Source organism: Pan paniscus, chromosome 11, assembly GCF_029289425.2.
Source record: "Pan paniscus chromosome 11, NHGRI_mPanPan1-v2.0_pri, whole genome shotgun sequence".
Taxonomy (NCBI): domain Eukaryota; kingdom Metazoa; phylum Chordata; class Mammalia; order Primates; family Hominidae; genus Pan; species Pan paniscus.
In genome coordinates, this window is record NC_073260.2 from 3,887,318 (window position 1) to 3,902,494 (window position 15,177).

General features: G+C 48.7%; 1 long non-coding RNA gene across 1 annotated transcript in view; it reads left to right on the top strand.

The window, feature by feature from the left end:
• The window catches only part of LOC129398723 (uncharacterized), a 96,561-nt gene that overhangs the window by 14,748 nt on the left and 66,636 nt on the right, over positions 1-15,177 (top strand). The gene's annotated exons all lie outside the window — the stretch shown is intronic.

Sequence of the window (15,177 nt, forward strand, 5' to 3'; positions counted from 1 at the left end):
GCTTTTTTATTTAAAAATATGTAATTGACAAAAATGTATATATTTAAGGTGTGCAACATGATTTGACATATGTGTAATGATTGTCATAATGAAGTTAATCAATACTTCCATCACCACCCATGCTGTAATTAGATCCCCAGAATGTGTTCCTCTTATATCTGAAAGTTGGACCCCTTCATGAATACTACCCTAGTTCCTCTAACCCCCCAGGCCCCACAATCACCGTTCTACTCTCAATTTCTATGAGTTTGACTTTCTGAGATTTCATGTTCAAGGGATAATCATACAGTATTTGCCTTTCTGTGACTTATCTCACTTAGCATAATGTTTTTCAGGAAGCTCATTTACATTTAGTGATATGACAGATATTTTTTCTAGGTTTTTCACATTCTTTTATATTTTGTTTTCTCTTAGTTGTTTAAAAATGTCTTCCACAATGTGATGTCTTTGTTTTGCCTTTTTAAAAAAAATGTTCAATTATTCTCCTATTTAGGAGGGTTTATGATTTTGTACTAGTGTTCAACTTTATTAATACAACCTAACATAATAACCTTTATTATAATAAAATTTAAAAAATTTAAATAAACCTATATTTTTATGCCTTCTATTTCTTTAGACAGTATTAGTAGCTTACTGGGATCAAGAATAAAATTAGCATATTTCCTCCTCTTTTCTTTTCTTTTTTCTTTTTTTTTTTGAGACAGTGTCTCGCTGTGTTGCCCAGGCTGGAGTGCACTGGCACCATCTCGGCTCACTACAAGCTCCACCTCCCGGGTTCATGCCATTCTCCTGCCTCAGCCTCCCCAGCAGCTGGGACCACAGGTGCCCACCACCACGCCTGGCTAATTTTTTGTATTTTTAGTAGAGACGGGTTTTCACCATGTTAGCCAGGATGGTCTCAATCTCCTGACCTCGTGATCCCATCTGCCTCGTCTCCCACAGTGCTGGGATTACAGGCATGAGCCACCACACCTGGCCTCCTTCTCTTTTCTTTTACCACCTGACTTTAGTCAACAACATCAAACTTCTTAGTATTTGAATTGTTAAATTGTCTTATACTGTTATTATCAGATATTTTGGAAGAACATTCATTGATTCCAAGTTTCTAAGATGAGGCAGCAACTTACTCTACCTCCCCCTATCTTTCCCTATTTTCCTCCAAATTTCCACACGCTCATGGCCTATAACATTTACTTCATTTTTGCCAGTGAGTTCTGCAATTAATATATTCAATGCTCATCATCAATATTTTTTCAAGTTTCCCAGGCATCTCTTGGTAGTTTGCAATTTATCTTTCAGTTGTTTCTTCAAGAAGCGCCCATGGAAGCCACATTCCCAGAGTTCTCAAAAGTATTTTGTCTCTAAATTCATGCTCAAAACTGTTATTTCCAGCTTTGAGAGTTTAAGAAAGTTGACTGCATAAGCATCACAGAGCCACAGTTCTCTCCTGAGGCTGTTTCTCTCTGTTGGTAGCTGTGCAGGAATCTAAGGCTAGCCTATTTTTTCTTTTTTATATTAAGAGACTTGGGCCGGGCATGGTGGCTCACGCCTGTAATGCCAGCACTTTGGGAGGCTGAGGTGGGTGGATAACCTGAGGTCAGGAGTTCGAGACCAGCCTGGCCAACATGGTGAAACCCTGTCTCTACTAAAAATATAAAAATTAGCCTGGCGTGGTGGCACATGCCTGTAATCCCAGCTACTCGGGAGGCTGAGGCCAGAGAATTCCTTGAATCTGTGAGGCAGAGGTTGTAGTGAGCCGAGATTGCGCCATTTAAAAAAAAAAAAAAAAAGGACTCCATCATTTTGCCTGATTGTCTCCAAAGATTTTTTTTAAATCATTCTTTAATTAGATCGTTAAAATGTGTCCGCTCCATTGTCTCGTTTTTCTTATGGACTCCTGTAACGCAGGCATTGGATCTTCTTTGTCTCACATGTCTGTATCTTACTTTTTTATCCTTTTAGTAGCTGTCACTAATCTTATTTAATTTTTTCCCTAATTTCTGTCCTCACATAAGCCTTTCTGTATTTTCTTCAGGATTCCGTCTCTTGTTTTTCATCTTTATTTCTGTGATGTTCATTTATTTTTCAATTTTTCCCTGAATTTTGCCGGCTCACATTTTCTCCCTTCTTGCCATTTTTCCCCTGAGGTTTTGTGTTTCTGTTTTATGGTCTTTATCATAGAGTTAAATGTTTTTCAATACTTTAAAAATGATTTTTCACACTTTTTAAAAAAAATTTTTATTTTTTGAGATAGAGTCTCACTCTGTCGCCCAGGCTGGTGGGCAGTGGCATAATCTCGGCTCACTGTAACTTCCGCCTCCCAGGTTCAAGTGATTCTCCTGCATCAGCCTCCCGAGTAGCTGGGACTACAGGTGCCCGCTATCACGCCCAGCTAGAGTTTCACACTTTAAAATATCAGGTCATGGCCAGGCACGGTGGCTCACGCTTGTAATCCCAGCACTTTGGGAAGCCAAGGCGGGCGGATCATGAGGTCAGGAGATTGAGACCATCCCAGCTAACACGGTGAAACCCTGTCTCTACTAAAAATACCAAAAAAAAAAATCAGCCGGGTGTGGTGGCGGGCGCTTGTAGTTCCAGCTACTTGGGAGGCTGAGGCAGGAGAATGGCTATGCTCTATCCTATGCTAAACAAGGGGTGGATTATTCCAGAGTTTTCTGGGAAAGGGGTGGCCAATTCCCAGAACTGAGGGTTCCTCCCCATTTTAGACCACATAGAGTAACTTCCTAATGTTGCCATGGCATTTGTAAACTGTCATGGTGTGGGTGGGAGTGTCTTTCAGCATACTAATGCATTATAATTAGCATAGAATGAGCAATGGGGACCAACAGAGGCCACTCTCATCGCCCTCTTGGTTTTGGTGGGTTTTGGCCGGCTTCTTTATTGCATCTCATTTTATCAGTAAGGTGTTTGTGACCTGTATCTTGTGCTGACCTCCCATCCCATCTTGTGACTAAGAACGCCTAACCTCCTGGGAATGCAGCCCAGTAGGTCTCAGCTCTGTTTTACCCAGCCCCTATTCACGATGGAGTTGCTCTGGTTCAAACGCCTCTGACACGTAGTATCCACTATAAATAGAGTTAAAAATTTCCCTTTATTGTTTTATTAATATCTGATTTCTAGGTGATACAAATTCTGATTTACAAAGCCATATTCATAGCAGAAGGCCCACACTCATGCTTTTCAGGTAAATATTAAAGGTTTTTTTTTTTTTTTTAATGATCCTTTAGGTGATTGTTCAGGTTTTTTTTGAGATGGAGTCTCGCTCTTGTCGCCCAGGCTGGAGTGCAATGGTGTGATCTCAGCTCACTGCAACTTTCTCCTCCAGGATTCAAGTGATTCTCCTGCCTCAGCCTCCTGAGTAGCTGGGATCACAGGCGCGCACCACCATGCCCGGTGAATTTTTGTATTTTTAGTAGAGACACGGTTTCTCCATGTTGGCCAGGCTGGTCTCGAACTACTGACATCAAGTGATCTGCCCGCCTCGGCCTCCCAAAGTGCTGGGATTACAGGCATGAGCCACCATGCTGGGCCCAGGTTTATTTATTTATTTTTTTTTTTCAGCTAAAGCCAACGGTCATTTCTCCTGAAAGAAATTTTAGGGGTCATCTTGGTTTTAGGATTGTCTGTTGTAGCATTTTAACTTTAAAAAAAGTACATATTTTGGGTGGCAGAAGTGGGGAGATGGTGGCCAAAGGTACCAAGTTTCAGTTCTAAGTTGAGCACGTGCCAGGGAGCTAACCGATGGGGCCATGGTTACTGGCAAAGTGTTGTATACTTGTGTGAACCCCAAAGTATCTGAGACAGAGCTCAATCAATGTAGAAAGTTTATTTCACCAAGGTGAAGGACACACTTGTGACACAGACTCAGGAGGTCCTGAAGACATGTGCCCAAGGTCGTCGGGGTACCAGCTTGCTTTTATACACGTTAGGGGTCAATACATGTAAGAGTTACATTGGTTTCATCTAGAAGGGTGGGACAGGCTGGGCGTGGTGGCTCACGCCTGTAATCCCAGCCCTTTGGGAGGCCGAGGTGGGTGGAGCTCCTGAGGTCAGGAGTTCGAGACCAGCCTGGCCAACATGGTGAAACCCCGTCTGTACTAAAAATACAAAAATTAGCCGGGCCTGATGGCGCGCGCCTGTAATCCCAGCTACTCGGGAGGCTGAGACAGGAGAATCGCTTGAACAGGGAGGCGGAGGTTGCACAAGCCGAGATCACGCCATTGCACTCCAGCCTGGGCGACAGAGTGAGACTCTGTCTCAAAAAAAAAAAAAAAAAAAAAAAACATAGAAGGGTGGGACAACTTGAAGTGGGAGGCTGGGGGGCAGGGGGTGGGGGACGGCTTCCAGGTCATAGGAAGATTTAAAAGTTTTCTGATTGGCAATAGAAAATGAAAGTGTCTGGGTTGTGATAAGGGGTTGTAGAGACCAAGGTTTTATCATGCAGATGAAGCCTCCAAGTAGCTTCAGAGAGAATAGATTATAAGTGCTTCTTATCAGACTTAAGGTCTGTGCTGATGTTGATGCTGGAGGGTAGCATGGGGCGTGTTCGACCCTTCCATTGCGGCTGGAGTGAGTTTTTCAGGTTGGCTCTGGAATGCCCTTGGCAGAGCGGAGGAATTCATTCAGATGGGTGGGGTTAGGGTTAGAATTTTATTTTTGGTTTACACTTGAAATGTTCTAAGAGAGTAGTTCTTAAATATCCTCAACCCTCTTAATACCCCCCGCCCCCCCTGCACACATGAATGGTAACTAGGTGTAGCAATGGATGTATTCATTTCATTGTGGTCATCATTTCACAGTGTATACTGGATCAAATCATCACATTGCACACCTTGAATATATACACTTTTTTTTTTTTTTTGGTGAGACAGGGTCTTGCTCTGTCACTCAGGCTGGAGTGAAGTGGCGCAATCTTGGCTCACTGCAACCTCCGTCTCCTGGGTTCAAGCGATTCTCATGTCTCAGCCTCCCGAGTAGCTGGGGTTACAAACGTCCGCCACCACACCCAACTAATTTTTGTATTTTTAGTAGAGACGGGGTTTCATCATGTTGGCCAGGCTGGTTGCAAACTCCTGACCTCAGGTGATCAGCCCACCTTGGCCTCCCAAAGTGCTAGGATTACAGGCTTAAGCCATCATGTCCCGCTGAATATATACATGTTTTTACTTCTCAACTATCCCTCAATAAAGCTGGAGGGAAAAAAAGTGCATATAGTGATGATTTATTAAGTTCAAATAATTTAAACAAGTTCTTTGGTGGAATAAACTGACTGTAATCGCTCAATGGGTTCATTTTGCCTGCTGCCCAGATAGAGCTGATTTATCACGACAGCGGGATTGCAATAGAGAAAGAGTTTAATGCATGTAGAGCCAGCTGAATGGGAGACCGGAGTTTTACTATTACTCAAATCAGCCTCCCTTAAAATTTGGAGGCTAGCGTTTTTCAAGGAGAATTTGGTGGGCCAGGGAATGGGTGCCACTGATTGGCTGGGGATACAGTCACAGGGTATGGAAAACAGTCCTTTGGCGCTGAGTTCACTTCTGGGTGAAGACACAGGACCAGCTGAGTCAAGAGCTGGGACTCTTGACTCAAGGTCAGAGTGGGACTGTCAGTGGACAGAGATGGGAAAGCATGAAAAGACAACTCAAAAGGCCAATCTTAAGTTCCCCAGTGATGTTATCTGCAGGAGTAATTGGGGAAGTCGCAAATCCTACGAGTTCTGGGACAATGGCTGATAATCATTTATGTCTACACCTTAGCAGAATGCGGGGCCCTCTCATCCTCCTAAGCTGGTGGTCTTTCTTTAGCTTCACAAGGGCAGTTGAGTTTGGGGGAGGGGCTGTTATCATTTAAACTATGAGCTAAATGTCTCCCAAAGTTAGCATGGATCATACCCAAGAATGACTAAGGGCAGTTTGGAGGTTACACTGTTATAAGTTTTGCAAAGGTGTGTGGTTTTTTTTTTTTTTGAGACGGAGTCTGGCTCTTTCACCCAGGCTGGAGTGCAATAGTGCGATCTTGGCTCACTGCAACTTCCGCCTCCCCTGTTCAAGGGATTCTCGTGCCTCAGCCTCCCAAGTACTTGGGATTACAGGCGCGTGCCATCATGCCCAGCTTATTTTTTTTTGTATTTTTCATAGAGATGGGATTTTGCCATGTTGGTTAGGCTGGTCTTGAACTCCTGACCTCAAGTGATCTGCCCGCCTCGGCCTCCCAAAGTGCTGGGATTACAGGTGTTGAGCCACTGTGCCTGGCCTGCAAAGGTGGTTTTAATAGGATGAATTTCACCAGATTTTCCTTTGAAAGAAAAAGAACTGGGCACTTTACTCTTTCATTGTCTGCGGCTTGGTATGACACTTGTTTGTATAACAGCCTTGCATGGAAAATAATCATTTTTCCTTTCTGCTCCTTCATAGGAGGAAAGGCTGCGAGGGTCATTTACCCTCCGAGAAGCCTGGGTCCCGGCTCTGGGCTGGGTGGGTGTGAGCCGACTCCTCCAGGCCAGAGCTGGGCACCAGCCCTTAGGGACAGGAAGAACTCACAGAAATAAGAAATGCCAAGCCGGGCAGCGTTTCAGAGAGGAAGCCCCGCTCCCAGGCAGCCTCCAGGGCCTTCTCTTTTTGAATCAATTAGGGAAGCTGTTTGTCGTTTCTGCGACTGTGTGGTGGGAACGTCCCTTCCCTGTGAGATCCCAGATGAAAGGCTCCCCTTATAATTTCCCTCAGAAAATTCACTCCAACCGTGTTTAGTGGAAGAGGCCGCTGAGAACGTGTCAGGAATGACAAAGCCTAGTCAAAGACAGAAAGCTGCAATAGCATTTCTAATAACTGTGGAGAGCGTGAGGCATGAATGGGGAGGGGAGGAAGACTGTCAAGATTTGCCATCAGGAAATTTCCTGGTAAAACTGTCGTCTTCCACGGGGCTTTTCCCTGAAGAAAACGCTCCTGGTCAAGTGATTTGCGAAGACGTCTCCCACAGCCTGTGCATGAGACCGTTCGTTTCTCTAAGCAGGCTCAGGAGACAGCCAACCCCTAGGAAATTGAGTCCCTCTAAATCAGTGGCTCTCGATGAGGTGACCTTGCCCCCAGGGCACAGGTGGCAAAGGCTGGGGACATCTGCGGTTGTCACCCTGAGGGGCTGTTGGCATCTGGTGGGTGGGTGCCAGTCATGCGGATAAATGTCTTACTACTAGAAAGGGGTCCTGATCCAGACCCCGATAAATGGTTCTTGGACCTCATGAAAGAAAGAATTTGGGGAGAGTCCATAGAGTAAAGTGAAAGCAAGTTTATTAAGAAAGTAAAGGAATAGGCTGGGTGCAGTGGCTCACACCTGTAATCCCAGCACTTTGGGAGGCCGAGGTGGGCGGATCACCTGAGATCAGGAGTTTGAGACCAGCCTGGTCAACATGGAGAAACCCTGTCTCTACTAAAAATACAAAATTAGCCGGGCGTGGTGGCACGTGCCTGTAATCCCAGCTACTCGGGAGGCTGAGGCAGGAGAATCACTTGAACCCAGGAGTTGGAGGGTGCAGTGGGATCGCACCACTGTACTCCAGCCTGGGCGACAGAGCAAGACTCTGTCAAAAAAAAAAAAAAAAAAAAAAAAAAAAAGGGGAAAGTTAAAGGAATAAAAGAATGGCCACTCCATAGCAGAACAGCAGCATGGAATGCTGGTTGGCTATTTGATGGTATTTCTTGATTCTATGATAAGCAAGAGGTGAGTTATTCATGAGTTTTCCAGGAAAGGGGTGGAGATTTCCCTCAACTGAGGGTTCCTGCCCTTATCAGACCATATAGGGTAACTTCCCGACGTTGCCATGGCATCTGTAAACTGTCATGGCCTGGGTGGGAGTGTCTGCTATCCTGCTAATGTATTATAATTAGCATATAACGAGCAGTGAGGACCACCAGGGGGCACTTTCATCGCCATCTTGGTTTTGGTGGGTGTTGGCCGGCTTCTCTACTGCATCCTGTTGTATCAGCAGGGTCTTTGTGACCTGTATCTTGTGCCGATCTCCTATCTCATCCCGTGACTAAGAATGCCTAGCCTCCTGGGGCCGGGCGCGGTGGCTCACGCCTGTTATCCCAGCACTTTGGGAGGCCGAGGCGGGCGGATCACGAGGTCAGGAGATTGAGACCATCGTGGCTAACACTGTAAAACTCCGCCTCTACTAAAAATACACACACACACACACACACACACACACACACACACACACACACACAAAATAGCCAGGCATGGTGGCAGGTGCCTGTAGTCCCAGCTACTCAGGAGGCTGAGGCAGGAGAATGGCGTGAACCCAGGAGGCAGAGGTTGCAGTGAGCCGAGATCACACCACTGCACTCCAGCCTGGGCAACAGAGAAATACTCCGTCTCAAAAAAAAAAAAAAAAAAAAAGAAAGCCTAGCCTCCCGGGAGTGCAGCCCAGCAGGTCTCAGCCTTATTTTACCCACCCCCTGTTCAAGATGGAGGAGTCACTCTGGTTCAAACGCCTCTGACAGTCCTACAGGGCTCAGACAGCCCCCAGGACAAATTACCCAGCACCAATGTCAGCAGTGCTGCCAGTGGGAGACCTTGCTTCAGATTAATCTTTCAGGACCAGGGAAATGGGAATCTGAGTTTTGGGAGGGGGAAAAAATAGGTTTTCTATGTTGTGTAAAAATATGTTTATTATCAAGGGAAGACCTCCCACCGAGACCCACTGAGATAAGTACAGCCTGTAACTCAGGCCTTTTCTGTGGTGATTGATTTAAGACAGGCAGAGAATTAATTGGTTTAAACGTTCCGACCTGAAAGTGAGTCTCAGTTGGTGGATGCATGTGTCTGGCACATAGAAGATGCTCAATACACATTTGTGGAATAAATACAGGAGGGAACGCTGGCTTCGGGGAGAGAGTGGGGGGCTTAGCAGCAATGTCCAGCTGAGTTACAGCATCTTTTCCTTTTCCCAGCTAGAGACGGCTTGGCGCTTGAGGTTTTATGTTGTTTTCAGCCAGGGTGCCCCAGAAAGCCCGAGGATCAGCCTGGGGGGCCCAGCCAGAGCAAGCCGAGGATGAGGGGGTGCCCAATAACTGCACCAAGAAATAAAGGAAACGAATCTCCCAAATTTCACATCCTCCCAAGACACTTCCCAGCTTCAAAGCAATAATTTAAAATGTTCTTTGGAGTAGCAATTTTTACATTTCATTTGCAAATATTTTCCCTTATTCAACATCTTTTTAAGAAACCCACCTGCTGGACAGGTGCGGTGGCTCACGCCTGTAATCCCAGCACTTTGGGAGGCCAAGGTGGGTGGATCACGAGGTCAAGAGATCGAGACCATCCTGGCCAACATGGTGAAACCCCGTCTCTACTAAAAATACAAAAAATTAGCCAGGCGTGGTGGCAGGCGCCTGTAGTCCCAGCTACTCGGGAGGCTGAGGCAGGAGAATCACTTGAACCTGGGAGGTGGAGGTTGCAGTGAGCAGAGATTGCGCCACTGCACTCCAGCCTGGGTGAGAGAGAGACTCTGTCTCAAAAACAACAACAACAAAAAAAACAAAAACCCACCTGCCTTCCTCACAGAATGTGTCTTAGAAGGCGACGGAGGAGTTGTCAGCCCATCTGCCTGGGTTGTCAAACTCCTTGATGGCCAGTAGGGAGCCGGGGCTGAGGTGGGGAGAGGAGAGAGGAAGGCAGCCGGGCAGGTAGTGTGGAAGGTCACAAGCCAGGTGTGTGTGGGGTGTGCATGCATGTGTATGTGCATGTGTGTGTGCATGCATGTTTGTGCATATGTGGGCGTGTGCATGTGTGCACACTGGTGTGTGTCTCTGTGCACCAGGGAGGTTTCCTTTGGAAGCATGTTCTTGCCCTGGACAGCCCCTCCTTGCCTGAATTAGATTTGAGTTGTGCTGCCTGCTGGGGAAGGGAGGGATGGAGAGCGTGGCTCCCCAGGCTGGGTCTTGGTCTTGCTGTGCAGTGGAGGGTGGTGAGGGCCGGGGGGTTCTGTAACCTGCTCCCCAACACCTTGGCTTGGAGTGACCCCGAGGGCACCAGAGTCTCCAGGAGGGTGTGATGAGCTCCGAAGGAGGGAGAGGGCAGTGGTGGGTGGTCCTTGCTGTGTTTTCAGCCCATCCCCCACAGGGGTGGTGTGTGACCCCTCCCGGGATTGGCGGGCTAGGACCAGGCCCCTCACAGGGACAGCTCTGAGGGCTTGCTCATCTTAGGCAGGAAGGAATGGAAGGTGCGGTGCCCCTGGGTGTCTGATGATCTCACCTCGCCAGCAATCTGATGCCCGGTCTGGGCAATGGATTTTCTTTCTTTCTTTTCTTTTCTTTTTTTTTTTTTGTTTTTTGAGATGGAGTTTCACTCCTGTCACCCAGGCTGGAGTGCAATGGCCTGATCTCAGCTCACTGCAACCTCTGTCTCCTGGGTTCAAGCAATTCTCCTGCCCCAGCCTCCCGAGTAGCTGGAATTACAGGCTCGTGCCACCACATGCAGCCAATTTTTTAATTTTTAGTAGAGACGGGGTTTCACCGTGTTGGCCAGGCTGGTCTCAAACTCCTGACCTCCAGTGGTTCACCCACGTCGGCCTCCCAAAGTGCTGGGATTACAGGCGTGAGCCTCCACATCCGGCCAGCAATGGATTTTTTATCCTACCTCCCATATTATTATTTTCCAGCTGACATTTGGAAACTAAAAGTCTCCCTGTGGTCCTTGCAGAATATTCCATGCATTTTTGTGCTCTGGATCAAAGGAAGGTGGCTTCATACACAGGGAAACGCAATCAGAGACGAGCCAGGACAGGTGGCATCTTGACCTCATGTTTAGAGGCCTGGCCACCGTGGAAATTTCCAGAAACAAACACCTTGGGGACCCTGGATCCACTGGCGGCCATTTCTCTTGAGAGAGGCTGGCGGTGCAGGTCAAGGAAGGAGGGAACGTGAGTGTCTTGCTTGCTGGGGTGTTTGAGTCACGGTGAGCCCTCTAAGAAATAGGGCTGAATTAGGCGGGAGGCAGGAGCAGCCTTGGGGGCCCCCCCTGCACAGCAGGGCCTGACCTCGTTCCCAGAAGCAAGATCTCAGCCAAGGCTCATGGTCTGGCTGGGGCGGGTGCTGCCATGGAGAGCTGTTGGGTTCTGATGGGTCCAGGGCCACCACGGCCTTCACCTGCCTCAGCTCCTCCCCTCAGCCCCGAAGCAGGACAGCGCCAGGCAGCCCTTCAAGTCCAAGCCAAGAGCTTATTTCTTTCCTTTGCTTTCCTCACTACCCCCCACCCACCAACACATTCAATCACCTGAAACTCCAGGCTTAGGCGGCTGCTCTTCAGAAATCTGAGACCCACCTCCCTTCCATTCCATTCTGGAGAGAGCAGGAGACACCTCAGAGAGGCTCAAACCACAGCCCAGGAGGGAGCCTTTCCAACAGTGTCCTTCCCAACACGGCTGGTCTGGGTGGCCCCTGAGAGGGTCTGCGGTGAACTGTGTGCATCCATGCATCCTCTAGCCCCGCAGGGGTTATGCATTCGAATCATCGACATTCAGTTTGCAGTTCTTCCTGGAGGCACATGCCGAGACCCCATTGCTGGGCTTGGTCTGAGACCAGCTTTGGCCAATGTCAAGGGGATGCCAGGACAAAAGCCCATCTGAGCAGAGGCTACCAGAGGCCAGTGTTAAAGAAAAAAGACTTCATGACACTTGTTTAAGCTTGGTAAGGAAGACTTTGCCACCAGCATGTCTCCAGTAGGGACTGGAATGGTCCAGGAATTCCTGCTGCTCCAGGAATGAGCAAACAAGTGGCTGATCTGCAGCCCACCTGAGCCCACCTGAGATGCCAGCATTGGGGCACGTTCTGGGCGTGTTTGTTACTGCAACAAAGCTGATTAATGCAGCCTCTGCTGTTGGTTAACTTGGTCGTGCAGGGAGAGAAACTGAGTGCTCCCAGCATATTGATTATAAGATGGGTGCTTTTGGGGTAGAAAGGGGCTTTGGAAAAACACTGAATTTAAATAGAGCCCCTGCTGCATGGAAGACGGTCACCTGGCTTGCCCTTCCTGAGCACCTAAAAGCTCATCTTTGTGCTGGTGAACATAAAAATGACAAAAGCGCTGAAGTTGTCAACTAATTTTCAAAACAAAACCTCTAACTATAGTTCAGTGATACAGTGAGATGCGTTGGATTTGATGTTGTTTAAGCACGCTGTGGCCTGCCAGTGGGGGGATTTTCAGGGAATTCTTACCGTTGCAGCTCACGAGGAAATAAAATGATGACCACAAGCTTCACTATGTAAAGATAGAGTGCTTCCTGTGTGTGTGTGTGTGTGTGTGCATGGGCGTGTGCATGTGTGTACATGTATGACACACGCTGAAGAGAGGAAGGGGTTCCATGGGGGTGTTGTTGACCTGAGGGGCTGTTAGCCTGGTGGCCTGCAGCCACATCCTCCTTCCTGCTGGCCAAATGGACGAGGTTCATTTGCAGGAGAAAACGAGGCCAACAGAGAGAGAGCCAAGACACGGAGCGAGAGTGTCTTGGTCTGTTCATGCTGCTAACAAAATCCCTTAGACTGGGTAATTTGTAAACAGCACAAATACATTGCTTACAATTCTGGAGGTTGGAAGTTCAAGATCACAGCACCAGCAGGTCTGGCGACTGATGAGAATGCTCTCTGCTTCCAAGATGGTGTCTGGTTGCTATGTTCTGTCCTCACTTGGCGGAAGGGGCGGAAGGGCAAAAGTGGCCTAGCTAGTTTCCTCCAGCCCTTTTATAAGGGCACTAATCCCATCCATGAGGGAGGCCCTCATGACTCAGTCACCTGCCCAAGGCCCCATCTCTTAATCCATTACATTTCAGTATATGAATTCTGGAGCGATATGTTTATTCAAATGATAGCAGAGAGACAGAGAGGAAGAGAGAGAGAGAAGGAAAGTGGCAGAAACATCTGATAAACCCACAATTGCAGCTCATGAGGAAATAAAATGACCACAAGTTTCACCATATATCAATAGAATGCTTCCCGTGTATGTATGTGTGTGTGCACATGTGTGTGCCTGTGCATGCATGTGTGCATGCATGTGTGCATGCATGTGCCTCTGGAGCCAGCCCGAGGTACCACCCTGCTGGTAGCTTCCTTTCTGCTGGTAACTAGCGTGGGTCCCATCTTTGCCCCTTACCACTGAAAGAGTTCTGAGCAATACGAGAGCTTGCAGACTGGCTCCGTGCTTTCTGATCATACGGCTGGCTTTCAGCAAGTCTTTACACGGCCAAGCTCACAGGTCATTAAAGTAAACTTGCACTCAGTAGTTTGCAAAATATGAGTTTTTAGGCAGAAAACAGCATCCATGTCAGGCTGTTCAAATTGTAAGCTTTTGGACAGCCATCAGTCAAATAAAGTCAAATATTGGCTTCTGTGTAACAAACCACCCCAAGCTGAATTGGGTAAGATGAAGCAGCCACTATTTTATTATGCTTGCGGAGCTGGAGGTCAGGAATTCACGCAGGACGCAATGGAGTGGCTTTGATTCTGTTCCATGTTGTCTGGGGTCAAATGGGACGGTGCCAACACTAAGGGGACTTGAAGCTGGACCATCACATATGTGGGCTGAGCCGGGCTCAGTGGTGACTGTCGACCAAAGCACGAGCTCGTGGCCTCCTGTGTGGCTTGGGTTTCTCCCAGCATGATGACCAGGCTCGGAAAGGGAGCTTCTTGAGTCAGAATGTCAGGTGAGGCCACTGGCCTGTGCTGTCCAGCCTCCAAACACACCTGGCCTCACTGCCACTGCCTGCTATTGAAAGCAGTCACAGCTGGTCCAGGTTTGGCAGTGGGGGTAAGGGGTAGAGACCCCACCTCTCAATGGGAAGAGGGTTAGTGTGGGTAGGGGGTACAGACCCCACGTCTCGATGGGAAGAGGGGCAGTGGGGGTAGGGGGTAGAGACCCCACGTCTTGATGGGAAGAGGGGCAGTGGGGGTAGGGGGTAGAGACCTTGCCTCTCGATGGGAAGAGGGGCAGTGGGGGTAGGGGGTAGAGATCCCACGTCTCGATGGGAAGAGGGGCAGTGGGGGTAGGGGGTAGAGACCCCGCCTCTCGATGGGAAGAGGGGCAGTGGGGGTAGGGGGTAGAGACCCCACGTCTCGATGGTAAGAGGGGCAGTGTGGATAGGGGGTACAGACCCCATGTCTCGATGGGAAGAGGGGCAGTGGGGGTAGGGGGTAGAGACCCCACGTCTCGATGGGAAGAGGGGCGGTGGGGGTAGGGGGTAGAGACCCCACGTCTCGATGGGAAGAGGGGCGGTGGGGGTAGGGGGTAGAGACCCCACGTCTCGATGGGAAGAGGGGCGGTGGGGGTAGGGGGTAGAGACCCCACGTCTCGATGGGAAGAGGGGCGGTGGGGGTAGGGGGTAGAGACCCCACGTCTCGATGGGAAGAGGGGCGGTGGGGGTAGGGGGTAGAGACCCCACGTCTCGATGGGAAGAGGGTCAGTGTGGGTAGGGGTACAGACCCCACGTCTTGATGGGAAGAGGGGCAGTGGGGGTAGGGGGTAGAGACCCCGCCTCTCGATGGGAAGAGGGGCAAGGACTTGGGGCCATGTTATCATTTTTAGAGGTGAGGTCTCGCTATGTTGCCCAGGCTGAATTTGTTTTTGTTTGTTTTTGAGATGCAGTCTCACTCTGTCACCCAGGCTAGAGTGCCGTGGTGCGATCTCGACTCACTGCAACATCTGCCTCCTGGGTTCAAGCAATTCTCTTGCCTCAGCCTCCTGTGTAGCTGGGATTACAGGTGTGTGCCCCCACGCCCAGCTAGCTTTTTGTATTTTTAGTAGAGATGGGGTTTCACCATGTTGCCCAGGCTGGTCTCGAACTCCTGACCTTAGGTGATCTGCCTGCCTTGGCCTCCCAAAGTGCTGGGATTACAGGCATGAGCCACCGCGCCTGGCTTCGCACACCTTTTTCCTTTGTGTCCGGGGGGCGAGAGGGACCAGCTGTGGACACTAGGATGGGTGTCGGGATTCAAAGACCCCCAAGTAACCTGGAGCTCCCCTAAAAGCCACCACAAGCTTCACAGCTGGGTCCTTGCTGGACCGAGCCCTGCAAGGGATGGAAGCACTGTTTTAAAAAATTGGGGTAAAGTCCACATAACATAAAATTAACCGTTTTTACAGACCACTTTATTGAGGTAGAACAGA